The following is a 23,196-nucleotide window of genomic DNA, read 5'->3' as shown; positions in this document are numbered from 1 at the left end:
AGCATCATGGCAGCTCCCCTGGAATCTTTTGCACACCTGCAGAAGTGTCTTTTTATGGTTGCACATCAGCTGCACATTGAGTGAATGAAATCCCTTGAGGTTGACGAATACTCCTGGTTGTTCTGCGGGTGCCTGGATTGTCATGTGTGTGCAGTCGATGAATCCCTGCTCCTGTGGGAAGCCAGCCAGAGGTGCAAATCCCAGCGCTCACTCATTCTGACTGCTGTCATTGCAGGCGAAGTTGGCATAATTGCCGGCCCTGGCAAACAACCCATCAGTCACCTATCTTATGCATTTGTGGGCCGCCAACTGGGAGATCCTATATACGTCTCTGACAGAGCCCTGGAAGCATCCGAAGGCAAAATATTTGAGGGCAGTGGTCTCTTTGACAGCCACTGATAATGCATGGCCACCAGGTCCAGCAGGAAGCAAGTCTTCTTCTAGAAAGCTACAGATGTCTGTTACCACTTGACACGACAACCTGAGCCTCCTGAAACACTGCTGTTCCGACATGTCAATGAAACTCAGCCTCTGCCTGTACACCCTGTGTAGTGGGTAGTGCCTCTAGCAAGCTGCACCTCTCTGCTGTCCAGCTGCAGGTCTCTGAAGAGCAGGCTGGTGCTGCTGCTGCTGCGAGTGCTGGTGCTGGTCATATTGGTCCTCGTCTGAGGTCCAATCTAAGGCGAGCCTTAGCGCCACCCATCCTGATGTGATTCAGAAAATCTCCAAAGTGTAGAAAGTAAACTCTCAGCAAAAATATTGTGAACAAACCCTTTCCCACTAGTACATAAGAAAGCAGCTGTGAGTACTGAGTATTTATTGCAGTATTTCCATGAACTTTAATCGGCCCCCTCAATTGCCGTTGTGGTCGCGCTGTGCTTTCACTGATGAGTTTCAGGAAGCCCGGAAAACTCATGGATGCGACGTTAAATTTAAAACTGTGTTCAAATAGCGCACCAATTGAGTGATTAGCATATGTTAATAGGTAACCTGCCTCTCCCGAGGGGGTTGTGTGCAAGCAGCCTAACGCGTGCGAGTTAAATGTGGAAGTCAACGGGTTAGAGTTGGCATCCCGACACGCTTCCATTTTGCCAGTTTTATCCCCCCACCCACACCCATACCCACGTGCAGATTCAGGTTAAAATTCCACACTTATCTGTACTGAAGTTCATTTGCCAATTGCACGCCCATTCTACAAGTTTATTTGTGCTAGAAATTCAGTGCATTTATGCCTCTCTGGGGGCGCTAACGGGATGCAAATGACTTTTTGCCTGGGCGCAGCACCGTTAATGACACCTGCTAAATTCAGTGGGAGTTTAGCAGTGGCGGTAACCAGTAGCGCCCCACTCCACTGTGCAGGCAATGACAACGTCACCACCGTGCTCAGCGTCCCCCGCCTGCAAAATTGGCACGCGCCCCCTGAATCTGTGGTGGGCGATGACAGCGACTGATTCAGGGGGCTGGGAGTGGAGCGGCAGGAAGCTCGTGGGGTGGTAAGTAAAGGGGAGGTGGCGGGCAGGGAAAATAAAATTCGTCCGACTTACTTCTCGCGGCCCGTTGTCTCTTTGAACGTGGGGTCCCTGCCGCGATCTGGCAGCCAGGTACTCCTCTTGTGTGCCAGGCTGCTGGCACGGCACCCTGCTCCCCGGTGGACCAGGCTGGGATCTGCAGAGTTGTGGGATTGTGCCCTTCCCTTTAATGAGGGGAAGAGCCCTTCCATGTGGCAGCGCTACGTGGTCCAGTGCATAGCGCTGCAAAATGCACTGCCCCGATATTCGGGGTTAGCACTCTAAAAAGGAAGTGGAGCGCTTGAATTAGTGCCCCACCTGCCTCTTGAGGTGCTAAAACTGAATTTACCCATCGCCAGCGCTATATTTCGCCGGGCACTAAATTTAGCGCCCAGGCGATGTTAGCGACCCAAAATGGTCGCTAGCGATTTTTTCCCCCATACTGTCTTCTTGTATTTTGTCACAGCCCTCCTCTGTATTAACTACACCCCCAATTTGGTGTCGTCTGCAAATTTTGAAATTGTACTTCCAATTCCCGAGTCCAAATCGTTTATGTAAATGGTGAACAACATTGGTCCCAGCACCGATCCTTGCAGAACACCACTTCCCACCATTTGCGAGTCTGAGTAAGTACCTTTAACGCATACTCTCTGTCATAAATCTCATCATCGAGAAACTACCTATGAAATAACACTGGACGGCCAGCTGGTGGCGCCATCCAAGGAGTATAAATACTCGGGCGTTGGCCCCAGCTTTACAGGGACATTTTGTAAGACAAGGAGCTAGTGGATACAACTAGACTTCCATGTTCTGAAACAAGTTGATTAAAGTCTTGCTTTATGCTCAAACCAAGTGTGTAGTGAGTTTTATTACGTCAATTTAATCAACTTGTTATTGACTCCACGCTTTGGGTGATTTCGGGAACAGCCAGCTACGTCTCAAACCGTAGAAGGCAACTCAGACAAGTAATCGATCCATCATGGAGAAACTACTCAGCCCCGCCCGACTCGGCCTGGACCCGAATTCACTTACAGCTGCTAAGGTATGGAAACACTGGTATCGTACTTTCAGCAACTTCCTCAGGGTGTGTGGTGAAAATGTTCCTGATAAATTAGAAATACTTGCTAATTACGTACCCCCTCATGTGTTTGATTATATCAAAGACTGTGAAGACTATGACGCCACTGTCCAAATACTACAGCAGCTATATGTCAAGTCCCCAAATGAAATTTTTTCTCAGCATCTACTGGCCACAACTCGAAACAACCCGGGGAATCACGTGACGAATTCCTTCAGAAACTTCGCAGGCTCAGCAAGGATTGTAACATTAAAGCTGTTACAGCTGAGCAGTACCAGGAGGAGTTAATTTGTGATTCCTTTATTAATGGGATTGCGTCTCCCTTCATACGTCAGCGTCTGTTGGAGAATAAAACCCTCAAGTTACAGGCTGCCTATGACCAGGCATGTTCGCTGGACTTAGCAAAGAGGAATGCAGACACCTATCTTTCACCACGTGCACGGGCTGCTGCTATCTCTTTTAGTGACTCCTTCGATAGGCCTCGGGCGGAAGCCTTCACAGATGGTGACTCCAACCCGGCTGATGACAACCCTACCCTAGAAACCTACACTGATGATGGCCCCGCCCTAGCAGCATCTTGGTAATCTGGAAGGAAGTGTTTCTTCTGTGGAGGTGCATTCCATTATAGGAAATTTTGTCCTGCTCGTAACGCGACCTGCAATCATTGCAGCAAGAAAGGTCACTTTTCTAAGGAATGACAGTCAAGAGCCGCTATTAGTAAGAAAGGCCACTTTTCTAAGGTATACCGGTCGAGAACTCCTGTTATTTTTGCAGCTACTATCTATAAAACTGCTCCTCCCCCAAGAGCCACAACTAAGGTTACAGCTGTCAAGGGTAAAACTGCCCCTCCTCACATCACAGCTGTTTTTCCCCAAAGTTTGTCCCATGCAGCCACGAAGGTTTCGGTAAATGGACACATTTTGAATGCACTAATCGACTCATGCAGCTCTGACAGCTTCATTAGTGAACGGGCTGTCAGTAAGTTAAAACTGCGTATTTGCCCCTCGGACAGGAAAATTGCAATGGCTCTGACGACACTGACCACCAATTCTTCCGGCTTTTGTCTTGTCGACCTTATTCTCAATGGCCGCACTTATTTCTCCACCCGGCTCGGGGTGCTCAAGAGCCTATGCAGTGATGTGCTCCTGGGACAGGATTTCCAGAAGCAACACAAAAGACTCACTTTTGAGTTTAAAGGGTCAAAACCGGAGCTTACTATTTCCAAAGTACCGTTTTACGCGCTTTCGGCGGCTTCGCTCGATGAGCCCTCCTTGTTTGCCAATCTTTCCCCCCGATGTAAGCCCATAGTTACTAAATCACGATGTTTCAGCCAAGATGATCGAGCCTTTATCGAGGCAGAAATCTCTTGCATTCTATCTGACGGTATCATTGAGCCATGTTCATCTTCCTGGCGGGCTCAAGTCGTCATTGTTAAAAATCCTCTGAAGCAACACAAGAAACGTCTTTGCATCGATTACTCGCAAACTATTAACTAGTATACTGACCTGGATGCCTACCCACTACCACGCATCGATGACATGGTCAATAACCTTGCCAACTACAAGGTATTTTCAACTTTTGATTTAAAGGGCGCATATCATCAAGTACCGTTATAGGACTCTGACAAAAAGTATACAGCCTTTGAGGCCAATGGTCGGCTTTACCAGTTTTGTCGCCTTCCATTTGGGGTCACCAATGGGGTGGCTGTCTTTCAATGGGCAATGGGTAGCTTAGTCAAACAGGAGAACTTAATGGACACTTTTCCATATCTGGATAATATCACCATTGCTGGTCATGACCAGAAGGAGCATGATGCCAACCTCCAAAATTTTTTTTGATGTTCTCCGTCGTTGCAACTTAACATTAAGTGAGTCCAAATCTGTGAAATCAGTACCATCAGTCAACATCCTTGGCTGCTGGGTGGGCAACGGTGTCATCAAACCAGATCCGGAGTGACTTTGACGGCTTCAGGAGCTCCCTCCCCCTACGAATCTCGGCTCTCTTCATCGGGCACTCGGCATGTTCGCCTATTATGCGAATTGGATACCCCACTTCTCCGACAAGATCCAGCCCCTGCTTCATGCAAAGTAATTTCCATTGGAGGCAACGGCTATTTCAGCTTTCAACCTCCTCAAGCGACAACTGGAAAAAGCCACGCTTTGTTCCATTGATGAAAATCTTCCTTTCGAGGTCGAGTGCGATACATCGGATGTGGCGATCTCTGCTACCTTGAATCAAGGTGGTCGACCCATTGCATTTCTGTCCAGAACTTTGCAGGGTAGCGAGCTCCATAATCCTCCTGTCGAGAAGGAGGCTACGGCCATCATCGAAGTGGTACGTAAATGGAGTCATTTTCTCGCTCATCACCATTTCATACTCATACACGCTATGCAGCCTATGCAGCGACTCAGCATTGACTTTAAAGGACCATTGCCTTCCTCAATGTGGAACACCTACTTACTGACTGTGGGGGATGAATATTCACGCTTTCCCAATATGCTTACTTCCACAGTGATCAAATGCCTTGATCAAGTCTTTTCCCTTTGCGGTACGGCCAATTTCATCCACTCTGATCGGGGTCCCTCCTTCATGTCAAGCGAACTCAAAAGTTATCTCTCCCAACGGGGAATCGCCATAAGTAAAACAACACCGCACCATCCCATCGGTAACAGACAGGTTGAGAGATGCAACGCTATCATTTGGAACACTGTTCACCTTGCGCTGAGGTCACACAATCTTCCAGACCAGCAGTGGGAAACTATGCTCCCTGACACGTTGCATTCCATGAGGTCTCTCCTTTCTACTTCTACCAATGTCACACCTCACGAGTGATTCTTCAGCTTGCAGCGTCGCTCCACCCATGGGACGTCTCTGCCATCATGGTTGGTTGCTCCTGGCCCCGTGCTGCTCCGAAGATTCGTCCGATCGTTGAAAACTGATCCTCTAGTCGATGAGGTAGAACTTACAGACGTCAACCCCACGTACGCCCACGTGCGGTACCTGGATGGCCGGGAGTCCACCGTTTAGCTCTGGGACCTGGCTCCCTGTCCGGCCGGTTCCATGGACCCGACTGATGGAGGGACCCGCGGGGATGAGGCCGACACTCTGCGCTCCCTCGAGGATGACGCCCTACCTGGGACATCGAGGGATCTGCCGGCTGTCTCAGGGATGGCTACGCCGGGCCAGAACATTTGTCAATCTCCGGCTAACCAATGGGACGATGCCAGTTCTGCACCTGTGGGGACCCGCATCTGGAGTCACAATCTCCCCAGCCTCCCTCGGGTCGATCAGAGCAACACGGGCCCTGTCGATCCACCGGCACGGATCAAGCGGCCCAGGGACCAAGACACGGTCCGGGGAGACGTGCCTTCTGGCCATAGACAAAAATCTAAAGACTGCGGCTATTCGTGGTCCGCCTAATCCGTTAAGAGGAAGTCGTCGGACTTCCAAATCTTTTAGGCAGGAAGAATGTCATAAATCTCATCATCGAGAAACTACCTATGAAATAACACTGGACGGCCAGCTGGTGGCGCTGTCCAAGGAGTATAAATACTTGGGCGTTGGCCCCAGCTTGCCAGGGACATTTTGTAAGACAAGGAGCTAGTGAAATACAACTAGATTTCCATGTTCTGAAACAAGTTGATTAAAGCCTTGCTTTATGCTCAAACCAAGTGCGTAGTGAGTTTTATTACGTCACTCTCCGTTTTCTGTTTTGTAGCCAGCTTGCTATCCATTCTGCTACTTGCCCCTTATTCCACATGTTCTGACCTGAGTCATGAGGCTACTGTGCAGTAACTTGTCCAAGGCCTTTTGAAAATCTAAATACATTACATCTACTACCTTACCCTTGTCTACTCTTTCTGTTACTTCTTCAAATAATTCAATAAGGTTGGTCAAGCATGATCTTCCCTTTTGAAATTTGTACTAACTATTCTTTAATATATTTTCAATTTCTAGATATTTCTCTGTTACATCTTCCATTATCTTTCCTACCACGGTGTTAAGCTAATTGGTCTATAGTTCCCTGGATGAGTTCTATCTCCCTTTTTAAATATAAGAATCACATTAGCTGTCTACCAGTTCTCAGGTACTAATCCCTTTTCTAAAGAATTTTTAAAGATGTGTAATAGTGTCTCTGCTATCTCTTCCCTAACTTCTTTTAATATGCGCGGATGCAATCCAGGGCTTTTATCCTTTCTAAGTGTGATTAGTTTATCAATTATCTCCCCCCTTACTATCTAAAATGTCTTTATATATTTTTTGTTCTCTTCTTCTAAAGTCATGCCCACTATGTACGTTTCCCTGTTAAATACTGAGGCAATGTATGTATCCGATTATTATTGCCATTTCGCTGTCATTACCTGTGAGTTTATCATGTGTATCCCGTTGTGGCCCTATCCCTATCCTGGTTTTTCTTTTTTTTATTAATGTGTCTGTAGAATACTTCATATTTTTTAATATTCCTTGATAATTTAATTTTGTAGCTCCTCATTGCCTTCCAATTTTTTTTCTTCTTTGTAACCTTTTCTTATTCCCTTTTGTCATCCTTTGCTTTGTTGTCTATGTACTTATTGTATGCCTTTTACTTTAGTTTCAATTTTGCCTTTATTCATCCATGGTGTGTCATTACTAGCTAGTTTGTTCTTGCTTTTTAGTGGGATATATTTCTCCTGGACTCTACTGATTACCATTTTAAATGTTTCCCACTGCTGTTCTATTTCTTTGTCAGTACATTTTTCAAGCTTATTTTCCCTAGTTCCATTCTCATTCCCTTAAAATCAGCTTTTGTTCCAATTTATTATTTTGGCCTTTGTCTTACTTACGTCCTCCTCAATTTTTATCTTAAACCTCATTATGTTGTGATCGCTAGATGTTACTCTGTGCCTACTTCTCTTAGCTGTTCTGGTTCATTTCCCATTACTACAGCCATCAGTGATTCCTCTTTTGTTGGGCCTTTTACATACTGGGCAAGAAAGGAGTCCTGCTCACATTTTAAAAACTCTATTCCCTGTAACCCTTTTGCTACTTGAGTGTGTCCGCGTTTGCAAGGGATTCCCTGAGAGTGTGCCATTCGCAGGGAATTGCCTGGCTGTGTGTCAGTATTTACAAGTGATTCCCTGAGACTTTCTCATGGGAATCCCTGGGAGTGTGTCTGTAAATGTAGGTGATTCTCTGGGCGTGTGTCAGTATTTGCAAGGGATTCTCTGTGAACTTGTCGATATATGACGGGGATTTCCTAGGTGTTCATCAGTGTTTGAAAATGATTCCCTGGGTGTGTGCCGGTATTTGCAGGGGTTTCCCTAGGTATTTGTCAGTGTTTGCAAATTATTCCGTAGGAGTGTGTCATTATTTGTAGGGGATTCTCTGAGTGTGTGTCAGTGTTTGCAAGGGATTCCCTGGGAGTGTGTCATTATTCGCAGGGGATACCCTGGCTGTGAGTCAGTATTTACAAGTGATTGCCTGAGAGTTTCCCTGGCAAGGATCGATGCTGCGACCGCTGTTGTTCACCATTTACATAAATGATTTGGACTCAGGAATTGGAAGTACCATTTCAAAATTTGCAGACAACATCAAATTGGGGTGTGTAGTTAATAGAAAAGAGGACTGCGATAAAACACAGGAAGACATCAGGAAGACATTAATAAACGTGCAGAATGGGCATGTAATTGGCAAATGAACTTCAATATAGATAAGTGCGAGGTGGTACATTTTGGTAGGAAGAATAAGGAGGCCACATACTCCTTGGAAAATAAGGCCGTGAGTTTGCCGGCGCTCAGAGAGCAGGTTTGGAGGCGGGTCAGAGGTTAAAGTCATTTTGATTGACAGCGGGTTCCGAACCCGCTGCCATCCCACCTCCACATAATCTCCCCAAGTGTCGGGTCCCCAATTTGCGAATGGACCCGACACCTAGCGGCGGGAAACGGATTAAAGGCAATTAACTGCCTATTAACAGGCATTTGTGAGCAATTTTCAGAGTCTTTTTCGATTTTCCAGCTTCTGGGTCAGGTTTTACGACATCTGGACAACATGCCAGGTAAGTGTGGCGTGTTGTGAGTCTGGTCTGATGTTTGTGAAAAGATGACAGCTGCAGAAGTGGTGTCAAGGATGCAATGTTGCACATGGTGAGTTTCAGAGCAAAGAAAATATTGGTTTCTGCATTTTTAATACACATACAGATTTCTTTAGCTTACAAGTTTTTAAATCCAACTGTATGTCCACTGCCACCTCATTGGGAGAATCTCTCTCACCAGTGACAGATCGCTTCTGTCATCTCACCTGCAGCTGCCATCTATTCCAGCAACATCAAAGCCAATGAAACAATCAGACCTTGGTCCTCCGAATCCTTCCATAATTATCCCCAACACCAACGTCACCAACCTCATCATCAACCTTCGCCACCATCACCTGATGCTGCACTGGACACAGGGCATCAGCCCCTGACAAAATTGTTGGCCCGGAGACCAGCGATGGCACCACCATGGCCAGACTTTCTTCACTTGATGCTGTAAACCCTGGCTGGCACATGATGCGCCAGGTTGACAGCATCCCACATCAGCACCGTGAAGCATCCCTTTAATGTCCAAGCCATTCCATGCACACACATCACTATAGCGGGACCAGGGGGTGGGGGGGAGGGGGGGTGGGGAAGTTATGACTGAACAATCACTGGAACTCAGTAAGACACTTCTCAAGGTGTGCTCAGATCTGTCCAATAAGGGGCACTATTTGAAAAAGAGATTTCACTGTATGACAACACATTACCAGAAACTTCACATGAACATTGGCTAAACCTCTCAAGTGCCCACCCTTGTGTGTTGTTAGTTGGTATGCTTGCAGTAGAATGAGGGTGAGTGTGAGGAGTGGCTAGTGAGATGGGGATGTGATAAAGTAGATAGAGAGGGTTGCATGGAGGTGCAAGGTATTTTGGTGTCTTGGGGAGGTCTGTTCCACCCTTGGAAGGGAAGAGAACCTCCCTGCGTACTATGACTCCCTCTATAAGCATATGGAGGGAGTCATTGGAGAGCCTGGGTGCAAGAGTTCACCTTTGTGCAGTGATTGTCAGTGTTTTCAGCACCTCAATGCTGTCAAACACTGAAAAATCAACTGTCAAAATAAAATTGTGCATGGTCCTTTTAAGGAAACTGGCAGATGACGCGTGTTCAAATGACATCATCAAACCTGCTTCCAGTTAATTGGCCGGAAGCCCGCAGGGCGGTCTTAACAAGGCCAAACAAGGGAAAAATCACGTCTGCAGAGCGGACGCAGCTGGGGGCAGGACTGGAACCCGGAAACCAGCTGACCCGCCCCCATCCCGACACCGCTGAGAAAATCTAAGCCTAAGTGCCTAAATGGGGTAGAGGAACAGAGGAATCTGTGGATACAGATGCATAAATCACTAAAAGTGATGACAAAAGCATAATACTGCGGATGGTGTAATACTGAAATAAAAACAGAAAATGCTGGAAACACATCTGTGGAGAGAGAAACAGAGTTAACGGTTCAGGTCCATGACCTTTCATCAGAACTGAAGTAGCGATGCAAGTTAATGGCCCAGAAATTCGGGTTGAGGGCTTCCTGTGGGTGTAAGCCCCCGACCTGCACTTACCTTGCGCGGCGGCCGTTGTGCTGTGAGCCCACGTGGGATTCCAATCCTGGGCCTGCTCCAACTGCCGGCGTGCAGTGCTTGCGTATCCCAGGGGCGCAGTTAGTCCGAAGCGTCCCCTGGGATCACGTGGGCCATGGAGAGCCAATCGGAGCAGGGAATGTTTCATTCATAGAAATATAGAAACATAGAAGATAGGAGCAGGAGTAGGCCATTCGGCCCCTCGAGCCTGCTCCGCCATTCAATGTGATCAAGGCTGATCATCCAATTTCAGTAGCCAGTCCCTGCTTTTCCCCCATACCCCTTGATCACTTTAGCCTTAAGAAATATATCCAACTCCTTCCTGAACATATTTAATGAATTGGCCTCTGCTGCCTTCTGTGGTAGAGAATTCCACAGGTTTACCACTTTCTGGGTGAAGAAGTTCCCCCTCATTTCTGTCCTAAATGGCCTACCCCTTATCCTTGGACTGTGACCCCTGGTTCTGGATTCCCCGACCATCGGGAACATCCTTCCTGCATCTAGTCTGTCCAGTCCTGTCAGAATTTTATAAGTTTCAATGAGATCCCCTCTAATTCTTCTAAACTCCAGCGAGTACAAGCCCAATCGTTCCAATCTCTCCTCATACGTCATTCCTGCCATCCCAGGTATCAGCCTGGTGAATCTTCGCTGAACTCCTTCCATGGCAAGAACATCCTTCCTCAGATAAGGTGACCAAAACTGCACACAATACTGAAGATGTGGTCTCACCAAGGCCCTGTATAACTGCAGCAAGACATCCTTGTTCCTGTACTCAAACCCTCTCGCTACGAAGGCCAACATACCATTTGCCTTCTTAACCGCCTGTTGCACCTGCATGCTTACCTTCAGTGACTGGTGCACAAGGACACCCAGGTCTGGTTGCACTTTCCCTTCGCCCAATCTATTGCCATTCAGATAATAATCTGCCTTCCTGTTCTTGCCACCAAAGTGGATAACCTCACATTTATCCACGTTATATTGCATCTGCCATGCTTTTGCCCAGTCAACCATCCTGTCCAAATCATTCTGGAGTTTCTCAGCATCCTCCTCACAGCACACACGCCCACCCAGCTTTGTGTCGCCTGCAAATTTGGAGATATTACATCTAGTTCCCTTGTCTAGATCATTAATATATATTGTGAATAGCTGGGGTCCAAGGACTGATCCCTGCGGTACCCCACTAGTCACTGCCTGCCACTTGGAAATAGACCCGTTTATTCCAACTCTTTGCTTTCTGTCTGCCAACCAGTTCTCTATCCAAGTCAATACCTTGCCCCCAATCCCATGTGCCTTAACTTTACACGCTAATCTCTTATGCGGGACCTTATCAAAAGCCTTCTGAAAGTCCAAATATACCACATCCGCTGGTTCTCCCTTATGTATTTTACCTGTTACATCCTCAAAAAATTCCAGTAGATTAGTCAAGCATGATTTACCTTTTGTAAATCCATGTTGACTTTGTCTGATCCTGTCACTGTTTTCCAAGTGCTCTGCTATTACACCTTGTATAATGGACTCTAGCATTTTCCCCACTACCGATGTCAGTCTGTAATTCCCCGTTTTCTCTCTGCCACCTTTTTTGAATAGTGGGGTAACTTTAGCTACCCTCCAATCCATGGGTACTGTTCCAGATTCCATCGAATGTTGGAAGATGATCGGCAGTGCATCTACTATTTATAGGGCCACTTCCTTAAGTATCCTAGGATGTAGATTACCAGGCCCTGAGGATTTATCGGCCTTCAATCCCATCAATTTCCCTAACGCCATTTCCCTACAAAAATTGATTTCTTTCAGTTCCTCCCTTTCATCAGACCCTATGTTCCCCGACATCTCTGGGAGGTTATTTGTGTCCTGCTTTGTGAAGACAGAACCAAAATTTGTATTTCATTGGTCTGCCATTTCTTTGTTCCCCATTATAAATTCCCCTGATTCTGACTGCAAGGGACCTACGCTTGACTTCACCAACCTTTGTCTCTTCACATATCTATAAAAGCTTTTACAGTCAGTTTTTATGTTCCCTGCAAGCTTACTCTCACATTCAATTTTCCCCTTCTTAATTAAACCCTTTGTCCTCCTTTGTTGAATCCTAGACTGCTCCCAATCCTCAGTTTTACTGGTTTTTCTGGCCAATTTATATGTCCTCTCCTTGGATCTTATGCTATCCTTAATTTCCATTGTTAGCCACGGTTGAGTCACCTTTTTTGTTTTATTTTTATGCCAAACTGTGATGAACAAATTCTGTAGTTCATCCATGCAGTCTTTGAATGTTTGCCATTGCCTATCCACCGTCAACCCTTAGAGTGACATTCCCCAATCAATCCTACCCAACCCGCGCCTCAGTCCATCGTAGTTTCCTTTATTTAAATTCAGGACCCTAGTCTCGGAGTCAACTCTTTCATTCTCCATCTTAATGAAGAATTCGATCATATTATGATCGCTCTGACCCAAGTGGCCTCGTACAACAAGATTGCTAATTACTCCTTTCTCGTTACATAATACCCAGTCTAAGATGGTCTGATCTCTAGTTGGTTCCTTGACATATTGGTCCAGGACACCATCCCATAAACACCCCAGGAATTCCTCCTCCACAGTATTGTTACTAATTTGGTTAGCCCAATCTATATGTGGATTAAAGTCACCCATGATGACTGCTGTGCCCTTATTGCACTCTTCTCTAATTTCCCTTTTTTAATGCCATCCCCAACCTGCACGTTACTGTTTGGAGGTCTATATACCACTCCCACTAAAGTTTTCTGCCCCTTGGTATTTCTCAGTTCTACCCATACAGATTCCACATCATCAGAGCTAATATCCTTCCTTAAAATTGTGTTAATCCCTTCTTTAACCAGCAATGCTACCCCACCTCACTTTCCTTTTAACCTATCTTTCCTGAATATTGAATACCCCTGGATGTTGAGTTCCCAGCCTTGGCCACCTTGGGGCCATGTTTCCGTAATCCCAATCAAATCATATTCGTTTACCTCTGTTTGCGCAGCTAATTCATCAACCTTATTACGAATGCTCCTCTCATTAAGACACAAGGCCTTCAGGCTTGTTTTTTTAACGCTCTTGGACCGAGTAGAATTATTATTTACTGTGGCCATGTTTGATTTAAACCGTTGATTTCTCTTACTGCCACTTTTGTTTTTCTCCTTCCTATCTTTTGCTTTTATCCTTGTTTCCATTTCCTCTGTCCCCCTGCTCAGGTTCCCAACCCCCTGCCATTTTAGTTTAAACCCTCCCCCAGAGCACTAGCAAACACTCCCCCTAGGACATCGGTCCCGGTCCTGCCCAGGTGGAAACCATAAGTTTGACAGGAAAGGCTGTCCAAACTTTCAAATACTACGGGCCCCAAAACATCACTAAATCTTCAAATACATTTTTTAAAAAATCACATTTTTTAAATAAACTATAAATTACATGAAATAACTATTTTAAACAATAATTTAAATTTTTGAAAAATATAATTTTATTTTCAAGTGAGGCTAAAATTAACTTACCTTGCTTTAAAGTATTTAAAAATAATAAACCTGTGGAAAAAATGCTTTAATTTTAATTAATTCACCACTTGCCTTGTAAAAAGCAGGCCTTGCGCCTACTTTTTATATCTAACTTCTGGAGACTTACCCTCCCAGGAAAACCTGCAAAAAAAACGTAAGTTCGATGCGCACGCGGAGCCTCTCCTGCGCACGCGTTCGAACTCTGAACCCCTTCTTTCAGTGGAACGGAAGTTCCGGTTTCCCACGCATGCGCAGTGCATGCAGGAAACCGGCACTTCCATTGGGCTTACGGGTGAGTACCCTGTGTGTACTCACCCATGGAGACCCGAATTGCTGGGCCATTAATAAAGCCATAAAAAAAGCAAACAAAGCCTTGGGGTTCATTTCTTGAGGAATAGAATTGAAAAGCAGAGAAGTTATGTTAAATTTGCATGGAACCTTGGTTAGACCAGACTTAGAACATTGTGAACAGTTGTGGTTTCCATATTATAAAAAGGATATAGAGGCACTGGAGAAGATGCACAAAAGATTTACGAGAATGATGCCAGACTGAGAGGTTATACCTAGCAAGAACGATTGAACAGGTTGGTGCTCTTTTCTCGAGAAAAGTGTGACTTGATAGAGGTCTTTAAGATTATGAAAGGGTTTGATAGGGTAGACGTAGAGCAGAAGTTTCCACTTGCGGGGGGTGGGGATCCAAAATTAGCGGCCATATTAAGATAGCCATGAATAAATCCAATAGGGAATTCAGGAGAAACATCATCACCAAGAGAGTGGTTCCATTCTTATCTATCTATACGTAGCCAGAGAACCACCTGCAATGGCTTCTCTTCTCGCTCCCGCATCATTAACTCTGGTGTCCCCCAAGGATCTATCCTGGGCCCCCTCCTATTTTTCATCTTCATGCTGCCTCTCGACGACATCATCCAAAAAAAAATCGGCCCAGAAATTCGGGTCCCAGCGCATGAGTATGCGTTGGGTACTTACGCGTATGCCCAACGAAAGTGCTGGTTTCGTGCAAGCACTGCGCATGCGCGGGAAACCGGAACTTCTGTTCCCTTGAAAGAAGGGGTTGACAGGTGGAACGCGTGCACTGGAGAGGCAGCGCGTGCACATCGAACTTACATTTTTTTTGCAGGGTTCTCCGGGAGGGTAAGTCTCCAACAGTTACACTTTTAAAAAGCAGGCGCAAGTCCTGCTTTTAACAAGGTAAGTGGTGAATTAATTAAAATTAACACATTTTTTCCACAGGTTTATTATTTTTAAATATTTTAAGGAAAGGTAAGTTTATTTTTAGTCCCGTTAGAAAATGTAATTAATTTTTTCAAACATTTAAATGATTGTTTAAAATAGTTATTTCATGTAATTTATAGTTATTTTAAAAATGTGATTTAAAAAAAAAATTATTTGAAGTTTTAGTGATGTTTTGGGGCTTATAGTATTTATAGGTTTGACAGCTCTTCCTGTCAATTTTATGAATGAAGCATTCCCTGCTACCATTGGCTCTCCATGGCCCTCGTGATCCCAGGGGATGCTTCTAACTAACTGCGCCCCTGGGATACGCAAGCACTGCGCGCCGGCAGTTGGAGGAGGCCCAGGATCGGAATACCATGCAGGCCCACAGCTCAACGGCCGGCACGCTAGGTAAGTGCAGGTCAGAGGCTTGCACCTGCGGGAAGCCTCCGACCCGAATTTCTGGGCCATCGTCAGTTTCCACATGTATGCTGATGACACCCAGCTCTACCTCACCACCATGTCTCTCGACCCCTCCATGGTCTCTAAATTGTCAGACTGCTCATCAATCATGCAGTACTTGATGAACAGAAATTTCCTCCAACTAATATTCGAAGACCAAGGTCATTGTTTTCGCCACAAACTCCGTTCCCTAGCAACCGACTCCATCCCTCTCCCTGGCAACTGTTTGAGGCTGAACCAAACTGTTCACAATCTTGGTGTTATTTTTAACCCCAAGATGAGCTTCCGAATACAAATCCGCGCCAACACTAAGACTGCCTATTTCCACCTCCGTAACATCACCTGACTCTGACCCTGACTCAGCTCATCTACTGCTGAAACCCTCATCTGTGCCTTTGTTACCTCTAAACTTGACTATTCCAACACACTCCTGGCCGGCCTCCCACATTCTACCCTCTGTAAACTTGAGTTCATCCAAAACTCGGCTGCCCGTGTCCTGACTCGCAGCAAGTCCCGTTCGCTCATCACCCCTGTGCTCGCTGAACTGCATTGGCTCCTGGTTAAGGAACGCATCGATTTTAAAATTCTCATTCTTGTTTTCAAATCCTTCCGTGGCCTCGCCCCTCCCTATCTCTGTAATCTCCTCCAGCCCTACAACCCTCAGAGATATCTGCGCTCCTCCAGTTCTGGCCTCTTGAGCGTCTCTAATTTCAATCACTCTCCCAGACATTCAGCTGCCAACACCCTGACCTCTGGAATTACCTCCCTAAACCTCTTTCCTCTTTTAAGAAGCACCTTAAAAGCTATGTCTCACCTATCCAAATACCTCCTTATGTGGCTGGGTGTCACATTTTGTTTGATTTCGCTCCTGTTGTGTATGTACCTTTAAGAGAGTAACTGGTCTCAGACTGCAATACTGGCAGTGACCACCCCTGTATAAAAGGCACTAGAGAGCCTCTGTTGGTTAGTTTCGTTTATGCCTTTCACCAGTAAAGACTTGTTTGTTTCTCTCCTGCTAGTCCGTGTCTCAATCATTCACGGACTTAACACTGGCGACGAGTTAGAAAGAACTTACCTGCAACTGAGCAGCAGCTCCGACGACGTTGAAGGTCGGAAGGAAAAAAAACAAAAAAAAACAATAGAGTCCATTGAAACTCGAGGAACGGGCATCGACCGTCAATCATCAGGTTCAAGGCTTTGCAGGAGCGACGTTCCAGAGCCAGGCTGGGTTCCTCGGTCCGTGGTTTCCCAGCTAATCGGGCTGGTGGCAGGTAGTGCTCTGATCCTTCCTGGGCTGCAACGGGGCCGGGCAGCGAGTCGGGAAGCAAGGAGAGAGAGAGAGGGTGGAGCATACAGGGCGCAGCCGGTGTTTCGAAGCTGGGCAGCGTTCGGACCTCAGAAGAGGGAGGGAAGTGTTCCAGAGGGTCCGCTCCACGACGGGAAAATAATAAAAGAAAAAGAATACGCGCAAGAAACCGTGGAAAGCAGCGCTAACAACAGCGGGGAAGAAGGAAAAGCATGGGAGGCGCCATTTTGTTAAATCAGAGAAGAAGGCAAAGCACGGGAGGTGCCATTTTAGATTTGCAAGATGCCGAAGACTGGCTGTATCACTGCTTTTGATAATACATTAGAGGACTGGACCACGTATGTGGAAAGAGTCGAGGTATATTTCGAGGCAAATGAAATAGCGGAGGGGAAAAAGGCATCAATATTGCAAAACGTAATGGACGCTAGAATGTATGGCCTATTGCGGGATTTGATTACTGCAGCCAAACCGAAGGCGAAGAGTTTTAACGAAATTGTTGCTGTTCTACAGGAGCACTTAAACCCTGCACCGCTGTTGATAGCAGAAAGATTTAAATTCCACAGGAGAACTCAGCACAAAGATGAGAGCAATGCTAAGTATCTTACAGAACTACGCAAGCTATCAAAGCACTGCCAGTTCAGAGCAGGACTGGCAGATACCCTACGGGACAAATTTGTCTGTGGACTCCTGAGTGAAGGAACACAGAAGAAGTTACTCGCAGCAAAAGAGCTGACGCTAGATAAGGCTTTCAGCGTGGCAGTATCGTATGAAGCAGCAGCCAGGGGAGCTGCAGAAATTCAACAAAAACCACAGGAATACAGCACCCATGAAATGACACGAGGATTTGCAAAATGTTATCGCTGCGGCAGAACTAACCATGACCAGAAGGACTGCTGGTCCAAAGACAAAATATGCAGACAATGCGGGAAGATTGGACACATTGCACGAGTTTGTAGGTCTGGGAAGAAGACCAGCGACAACAAAAAGGCTACTAAGGAACCGTACAAGAAAGTACAAAAGATGACAGACAGTAGTTCCGAAGACCAGATGAGCGATAGTGAATCCGAGAACAGGAGATTAAGCTGTCTCAAACTTCACAATGTAATCGCAAAAGAGGATCACTGAACCATTGGGTCACCCTCACGATAGCAGGGTCCCAAGTTAAAATGGAATTGGATACAGGATCAGCGCTAACCGTCATGAATCGACGAGACTATGAGCGGCTATTTTCACACATACCCTTGAGAGAGACATCCATCGTCTTGACGACGTATACGGGGCAAAAAGTATACCCAGAGGAAAAATAAGGGTGCCTGTCGAATACAATGGCAAGAAAATATGGAAATTGTATCTCTACATACTGCCAAATGGTGGACCACCGTTATTGGGATGGGAATGGATCAGGAAGATAAACTTATTTTGGCATTCCATTCATGCAATGACGGTGGATGGTAAAAAAGATGAAGACGTCACTCCTGGACGATTGTCAACAATCTTAGCTAACGCCAAAGAGGTATTTCAACAAGAACTGGGCACGCTTAAAGGTGTAACCGCCTCGTTAAAAATAGAAGAGAATGCAGTTCCCAAGTTTTTCAAAGCGAGACCGGTACCATATGCAATTCGTCCAGCCGTCGAGGCAGAGCTGGAGAATCTGGAGAAGGCGGGCGTGTTGTCTAAGGTCGACTGGAGCGAGTGGGCGACACCCATCGTTCCTGTCATGAAAAAAACGTTAAGCAATAAGTCCGGAGAGCCAAGGAAGATTCGCATCTGTGGGGATTTCAAGGTGACGGTGAACCCTGTCCTTCACACAGTACAATATCCTCTTCCAAGGATAGAAGACATCTTCGCCTCACTGTCTGGAGGGAAGCGTTTTACAAAAATTGACCTAGCACAAGCATATTTGCAGATGGAGGTTGAAGAGGCCTCTAGGAAGTATCTCACGATAAACACTCACAAAGGTCTTTACCAATATCATCGATTGGTATTCGGAGTAGCATCGGCTCCGGCGATATGGCAAAGAGCGATGGAACAAGTCTTGCAAGGGATTCCGGGGACTCAGTGTTACTTGGACGACATCCTTGTAACAGGTGAAGATGACAGTGAACACCTTAACAACCTAGAACAGGTGCTCACTAGACTACGGGAACATGGGCTGCGAGCCAACCGCCCCAAGTGCGAATTTTTTAAGAAACAGATATCGTATTGTGGCCACGTGATTGATGAAGAGGGGTTACATAAGTCCCCTGACAAAATTGAAGCGGTTGTTAAGGCCCCAGCGCCTGAAAATGTGTCGCAACTGAGGCCATTCCTCGGGTTGGTGAATTACTATCATAAGTTTTTGCCGAATTTGTCGACAATTCTGCATCCACTGAACGCCCTGCTATGAACGGGGGTAGCATGGAAATGGAGCGATGATTGTAAATGTGCTTTTCAGAAGAGTAAGGACTTAATCACTTCGAAGGAAGTATTGGCTCACTACAACCCAGCACTGCCAATCAGGCTGGCGTGTGATGCGTCTCCCTACGGCATTGGGGCGGTACTGTCACATAAATTCCTTGATGGTTTGGAGAGGCCGATAGCTTTTGCATCACGCTCGTTAACTTCTGCCGAGCGTAACTACGCCCAGATTGACAGAGAGGCCCTCAGCCTAGTGTGGGGGGTGAAGAAGTTCAATCACTATCTGCACGGTCAAAAATTTACTCTACTAACCGATCATCAACCTCTTGTCTCCATTTTCAACCCTCAGAAGGGCGTACCGATAATGACAGCACAACGGCTGCAGAGATGGTCCCTTTTCCTAGGGGCACACCAATATGACATCGAGTACAGGGGAACTAAACAGCATGGAAATGCTGATGGATTGTCACGTCTACCGTTGCCGACGGTGGAAGAAGAAGACCTTGCAGTGGATCCAATGGAGTTATTCCACTCGACCATAGTCGAATGTCTCCCTGTGACGAATGCAAACATAGAAAAGGAAACACGGAATGACCCGACACTATCACGGGTCTATGATTTAACGGTGAAGGGATGGCCAGCACATGGCAAACCACTGCTGCCAGCTTTTTCGCCAAGAAGAGAACAGCTGTCAGTGTGCAGAGGAACCTTGATGTGTGGATCCAGAGTAGTAATTCCACCTAAGTTGACGGATAGAGTGCTCAATGAGCTTCATGAGGGTCATCTGGGTGGGGTAAAAATGAAGAGCTTAGCCAGAGCGTTTGTGTGGTGGCCGGGAATCGATAGAGAATTCGAAGAGATGACCAAGAGCTGTGCAGGATGCCAGAAGGTCCAAAACGCCCCACCACAAGCTCCTCTGCATCCATGGGAGTGGCCCTCATCTCCATGGCAAAGGGTGCACATTGATTTTGCTGGTCCCTTCATGGACTCGATGTTTTTAATTGCGGTGGATGCACATTCAAAGTGGCCAGAGGTAATAAAAATGTCCTCAACCACCACGGAAAAAACTATCGCAGTTTTACGAACCATATTTGCCAGGAATGGGCTGCCTGAACAGATTTGCTCTGACAATGGACCACAGTTTGTGTCTGAAGAGTTCCGGAGGTTCTTAAAGAACAATGGTGTTAAGCATTACACATCTGCCCCATATCATCCAGCCACTAATGGATTGGCCGAGAGGTTTGTCCAAACATTCAAGAAGGCTATCAAGGCAATGTGTAATGAAGATATACCCCTGCAACACAAGGTGGACAACTTCTTGTTTGCCTACCGGAATGCGACACATGCGGTTACCAACCAAACTCCAGCCATGATGTTCTTCAATCGAAGACTACGATGCCGCTTGGATTTGGTTAAGCCAAACGTCCGAAGAGATGTGGAGAACAGGCAGTTTCAGAATATGAATGAAAGGCCGACCAGGAGTTTTAAGATAGGTCAACCAGTTTTGGCCCGGGACTACCGCACTGAGAAATGGCAGCCAGGAACGATTTGTACATGACAAGGACCTCTCATGTATACCGTGGACGTTGGGGAGAGCATTGTAAGATGCCATGCTGACCAGATTCTAGAGTCACTGGAAAACGTCAACTCCACACCACGATCTGATACACCTGGCAATGAAATCGACGTTCCAATTGCAGCTACCGCAGAACCGATAATATTGGAAGCAGATGAACCAAACAACGACATTGATTCCGACTCAACATTGCCAGAAGAACCTGATACTCCAAAGAGGCGTTATCCAGACAGAATCAGGAAGCCTCCTCAAAGACTGAACTTATAATTGCTTAAACTTAACCAATGTATCTAGCAACAGTAATTGTGATTGTAATTCGTTATCATTAGTGTTAAATGAATGTTATGTACTGTTTATCTAAAAGGGGAGGAATTGTTGTGTATGTACCTTTAAGAGAATAACTGGTCTCAGACTGCAATACCGGCAGTGACCACCCCTGTATAAAAGGCGCTAGAGAGCCTCTGTTGGTTAGTTTCGTTTATGCCTTTCACCGGTAAAGACTTGTTTGTTTCTCTCCTGCTAGTCCGTGTCTCAATCATTCACGGAATTAACAGCTCCTGTGAAGCACCATGGGACATTTTACTACGTTAAAGGCGCTATATAAATACAATTTGTTGTTGTTGTTGTTAGAATGTGGAACTCGCTACCAGAAGGAGTAGTTAAGGTGAGTGGCACAGATGCATTCAAGGCGGAGCTAGATAACCACATGAGGGAGAAAAGAATAGAAGGATATGTTGATGGGGTTAGATAAAGAAGGGTGGGAAGTGGCTCGTGTAGAGCATAAACACCGGCATGGACTTGTTGGGCCAAATGGCCTGTTTCTGCGCTGTAAATGCTATGTAATAGTTTGTCATGATTTGTAGGGGATTCCCTGGGTGTGTGGCAGTATTTGTAGGGATTTCCCGGGGTGTGTGTGTCAGTACTTACAAGTAATTCCCTGAGAGTGTGTCATGATTTGTTGGGGATTCCCTGGTTGTGTCAGTAGTGTATTTGCAAGGGATTCCCTGGGTGTGTGTCAGTATTTGTAGGAGATTCCCTGGGTGTGTGTCAGTATTTGCAGAAGATTCCCTGGGTGTGTGTCAGTATTTGCAGGGGATTCTGTAAGATAGTGTAGTTAAATGCAAGGGATTTGCTAGGATTGTGGCAGTTTTTATAAATGATACCCTGAGAGAGTGTCAGTATTCATAGGGGATTGCCTGAGAGTGTGCTAGCGTTTGAAGGGGTTCCCTAGGAGTGTGTCATGATTTGTAAGGGATGCCCAGGAGTAGGTGAATTTTCTGGGAGTATGTCAATATTTATGGGGGATTCTGTAGAAGTGTGTCAGTATTGACAGGAGATTTGCTTGTACTGTGTGAGCATTTGCAAGGGATTCCCACAGAGTCTGTCAGTATTTGCAGGGGATTTCCTGGCTGTGTATCGGTATTTGCATGCTGCTCCCTGGGGGTGTGCCAGTTATTGCAGGGAATGGGAATTCGTCAGCAGTTGCAGGGGATTCCCTGCATGTCCGTGTCAGTATTTACAGGGGATTCGTTGGGTGTGTGTTGGATCCGTGGTTCAGTGGATATGCTATTATTAAATAATCACACGGATGCTGTACATTAACAAATAACAGATCTTTACTGGAGGAGGGTAGTCTCTAGACTGGGGGTACAGAGGCATGCGCAAAGCTTATATACCGGTGTGGTCACTGCCGGTACTACAGTATAGAGGAGCTGTAAAAGTAGTTCTGACTTAAAGGCACATACACTACAATTCCTCCCCTTTTAGATTAGTAATACCCCTAATATTCAAATAACAATTAACATTTCAACATGTACATTAAACAACAAAAGTCCATTTATAGATTCAGCCTTTGGGGCGGCTTCCTGACCCTTTCGGGATAGCGCCTTTCCAGAGGTTCTTGTTCTTGGTGCAGAGGCGATTCTGACCCCTTTTCATCGGGTAGTTCATCGGGTTCCACTGCTACTAGGTCTGAAGTAGATACTACCGGTATGTCGGGTTCATCCCCAGGTACTCGAGACATGGGGTTGACGCGTTCCTGTGACGCTAAGATCTGATCGACGTGGCGTCTCACAATGTTCTCCCCGACATCCACTGTGTACATTAATGGCCTCTGCCTTGTACATATCGTTCCGGGTTGCCACTTCTCTGTTCGATAGTCACGGGCCAAAACTGGTTGCCCTACATTGAAGCTCCTTGTCGGCTTCTCATTGATGTGCTGGAATTGTTTGTCCTCAACATTTCTTCGCACATTTGGATTGAGCAAGTCCAGACGAGATCTCAACCTTCGGTTAAAGAACATCATGGCCGGGGTCTTGTTGGTAACTGCATGTGTCGCGTTTCAGTAGGCTAATAAGAAATTGTCCATCTTATGCTGTAGTGGAATTTCATCGTTGCACATGGCCTTTATAGCCTTCTTAAAGGTTTGTACGAACCTCTCAGCCAATCCATTTGTGGCTGGATGATACGGGGCGGATATGTAATGCCTTACCCCATTCCTTTTCATGAATTT

The sequence above is a fragment of the Somniosus microcephalus genome, chromosome 3 (assembly GCF_052327205.1).
Source record: "Somniosus microcephalus isolate GS21.2 chromosome 3, FLI_Smic_1.0, whole genome shotgun sequence".
NCBI lineage: Eukaryota > Metazoa > Chordata > Chondrichthyes > Squaliformes > Somniosidae > Somniosus > Somniosus microcephalus.
The sequence above is the reverse complement of the archived record's forward strand: the minus strand, read 5'-3'. Positions refer to the sequence as shown.